Genomic DNA, 4297 nt, shown 5'->3' with positions numbered 1-4297 from the left:
ACACGAGAGTTCGATAAATTAGATAATAATTCTCCAGGTCTTTTCTCAAACTTGTTGCCATTTGGCAATAGCCACTCGAGCCCTTTGGGCTCTCGTGACTATTGCCTGGCAACAAGTTTTCTAAAACCTGTCGAATTATTTTCAATTTATTCTCACTCTCTTGTGATATTATTACAGATAATTTCACGTGTGGTATTTCAGCGACAATTCAACTCATGTATAAAAAATCGCATAAGCCGCAGTGCAATTGTCACTTTGACAGCGGCAAAAGTTACCTGCATCTTTTCCAGCGACAAACGCACTAGTGGTTTTTTCACTTATAATTGCACAAGAGGTTTGTATTTTACCGAGTAAATTTGGGTTGTTTAGGTAATGAAAATCTGTTGCCTAGCAATTAGACGAGAAAAACTGTCAACTAATAAAAATGCGACACCGCAGGTGGAGCATTTTTAGGTTGACAGTTTTTCGAGTCCAATTGCTAAAGGAAACAGATTTGAATTGCCACAGCCCAAATTTGCTCGGTTTAAATACAAACCTCGAGTGTAATTCGGCAGGACAATTTAACGAACAAGAAATTCACCAAACTAATCAATTATTGACAGACGTCAAACTGGTCATATGGGTAAGGATAATGCGATTATTGGTTCGAAAATGAATAAGTGAAAAAACCACTAGTGCATTTGTCGCTGGAAAAGTTGCAGGTAACTTTTGCCGCTGTCAAAGTGACAATTACACTGCGGCTTATGTGATTTTTTATACATGAGTTGAATTGTCACTATTCATTTTCGAACCAATTATCGCATTATCCTTTCCCATATGACTATATTTGACGTCTGTCAATAATTGATTAGTTTGCTGAATTTCTTGTTCGTTAAATTGTCCTGCCGAATTACACTCGAGGTTTGTATTTAAACCGAGTAAATTTGGGTTGTTGCAATTCAAATCTGTTTCCTTTTAGCAATTGTACTCGAAAAACTGTCAACCTAAAAATGCTCCACCTGCGCATTTTTATTAGTCGACAGTTTTTCTCGTCTAATTGCTAGGCAACAGATTTTCATTACCTTAACAACCCAAATTTACTCGGTAAAATACAAACCTCTTGTGCAATTATAAGTGACAATTCAATGCGATTATTCAATGACATTTGTCAAACTTCCACCAGTGAAATGACGCGAAATTTTGTCATATTAACCGGAACATTCTTCTTAGTTTGTTAATCAATTTCGACAACCGACTTATCACCACATCTTTTAATTTAATCACTCATAACGAATTAGCTTGGAGCACAAAAGTTCGACTAGAATCAATAGCAAAATGAAAAGCAACTTCCATAATTTATTTTGACGTTTATTGTTGTCATGGAAATACATTCGCGTGGGTAATTATGCTTAATTTTTCTTTTGATTCATTGAATAGTCCTCCGAATACCATTAGTAGTCGAAGTATTTGTAGATTATTTTTGAACTGCTGCTCCACTCATGCTAGTTACGCTTTTTAATACCACTCGCGCAAGCGCTCGTGGTATTAATCAGCGTAACTAGCATTCGTGACAGCACCTCAAAAATATTCGACAATACTTCGACTACTTATGGTATTATATATGAAAATACATAATATATAGGCACATGCTATAGGTAGTATAACAATCATTTATTTAATATTAGATATATGTTGGTAAAATATGCATCAAGTGGTTTCATATTCACTACAAGAGACGCGCGTTCCAAAGGTGAAGGTAAAAATTACGACTTGAAACCACAGCACGAAAATGTATTATTAAATATCATTATCATAGGTACAGCTTCGATAGTTAAGAAAATCCATCTATATGTAAAATTTGGCCCTTGGCGGCCGCGGTTATGCGCTCATTATGGATTTTGTAGATTTTGGTAGAAATCTGCAGTGATCAGCGCACACCATCTATCGTAAGTCGTCTTACATAAGCACATACAATAGTACTTCATTAGAGGCAGGCTAGAGGGCGTCTTTTTGTACCTTCTGAGAAACCGACCGCAATCTTAGATTAATAGTGCCCACGTGGCGTGGCCTTCGACGGCGTTTCCAAATTTTAGTCTGATCTGTTCTGGTGGTTTATTCAATAGTCTTAGGATTGAATCGCTGAACCCGCCTGTAATCATTTCGCGAGCCACGGGTTCACAACTGCAGAGCTGGGCAATATTCGATTTTGTAAATACTTTTTAGTATTCAAATCCTTTAAAGTACTCAAATACTTTGTAATTAAATACTTTTATGGAAGCAGTATTTGTAACTCAAATACTTTCACAAATATTTAGGTTTCGAATACTTCGCAAAGTATTTGGATACTTTGAGAAGTATTCGACTACTTCGCATAGTATTTGATTCCTTTTTTACCAAAAATCGACTACTCCAAAATTTCTCGGGAAAACACTTTTTCTTATTAATTTTGGTGCGTAGAATCCAAAACAATTCGTACTTTTTCGATTAGACTTCTCAATCAAAAGTTATAGACTAGAAACCAATTCGAAAGAAAATTCAAAGGGCTGTAACTTTTGAACTAGTAGCCCAATCTTGGAACTGTTTGAAATTATGGATTCTACAGGCCACGTTATATAAGACTTCTCAATCAAAAGTTATGGACTATAGAAACCAATTTCGAAAGAAAAATTCAAAGGGCTGTAACTTTTGAACTAGTAGCCCAATCTTGGAACTGTTTGAAATTATGGATTCTACAGGCCACATTCTATAAGAAAATTTTTTTTTCGGGTCGATCTGAGACAATTTTTTTTTCGGGGCTCAAAAAAAGGCAGTGTATAACCTTCCTTTTTTACCAAAAATCGACTACATCAAAATTTCTCGGGAAAACACTTTTTCTTATTAATTTTGGTGCGTAGAATCCAAAACAATTCGTACTTTTTCAATCAGACTTCTCAATCAAAAGTTATAGACTAGAAACCAATTTCGAAAGAAAATTCAAAGGGCTGTAACTTTTGAACTTGTAGCCCAAACTGTTTGAAATCAGATCAAAGATTGACTACGGATGCTTAGTATATATAACGGCGAAAAAATATATCCTTCACAAATTAGAAACAATACAGAACACCGCACTGCGAATAATAACAGGTGCATTAAAAACAAGTCCCATTGTTAGTCTAGTAGCAGAAACCGGAGAAATGCCACTAGAAAACCGCAGAGAACAGTTTCTATTGAAGTACATCATTAAACTCGCCTCAAACAACAAAAATTCTGCATACGATCAGATATTCACTATAAGAAACAATACAAGGATCATCAAAAAGGAAAACGAATACCATGAATATATTATCAGATCACTTAAAAATATGAACCTCACTATATCAGTTGTTCAGCATCAATATGAAACCCAATATGCCCCATGGACACTAAAACCAGCCAATTTTAATCTACAACTGGCCCAATACGATAAAGAAAAAACCTCAAATACCATAATACAAAATGATTTCCTACAACTAAAACATGTACATATACATGAACCACAAATTTATCTACACAGACGGATCAAAGCGAAACTCTCAAACTGGCGCAGCACTAGTAATGGATTCATCAAACCAACAATTCCACCTTCCCAACTTTACATCAACATATCCAGCAGAAGCATTTTGTGTCATGAAAGCGGTACAGTCCATAAATCAAGCAACTAAAAATAACTATGTAATATGTACAGTGTCCCTAAGTACCATTCTAAGCATTAAATCCACATATCCCACTAATCCCATCATTCAGAAAATACAGGAGAGTATCCATAAATCACTCACACAATCCAACCATCCTTTGGGTACCATCTCATTCCGGCATTAGAGGGAATGAAGAGGCAGACACCTTGGCAAAAGAAGGAGCAACTCTAACCGACATACTTCACCTCCCTATACCATCCAGCGATCTCGTTAATACAGTCAAACAAAAAATGAAAGAAAAACTACAATACCAATGGAGTCAAACTACCAATAATCAGTTAAGGAAAATAAAACCAAGCTTAAAACCATGGAAAATGAATGGCGCCAGAAGAGAAAGAGTAGCGGCCACAAGGCTAAGGATCGGTCATACCCTCTTGACACACGACTTCATCTTCCAAAAAATTGAGCCAACGCAATGCACCACATGTGATACTCGACTTACCATTGAACACATACTGACTGAATGTAGAAGCTTCGACCAACAACGTATAACATGCAAACTACCGCCTACCCTCACGGAATGTCTAGGAAACGACAACATACATAAAGCCCTAACCTACCTGAAAACCATCAACTTGTTCGGCAGACTGTGAGTAATAACATCA

This window comes from Photinus pyralis, unplaced genomic scaffold (genome assembly GCF_008802855.1).
Source record: "Photinus pyralis isolate 1611_PpyrPB1 unplaced genomic scaffold, Ppyr1.3 Ppyr1.4_LG7, whole genome shotgun sequence".
NCBI classification, from domain to species: Eukaryota; Metazoa; Arthropoda; class Insecta; order Coleoptera; family Lampyridae; genus Photinus; species Photinus pyralis.
The sequence above is the reverse complement of the archived record's forward strand: the minus strand, read 5'-3'. Positions refer to the sequence as shown.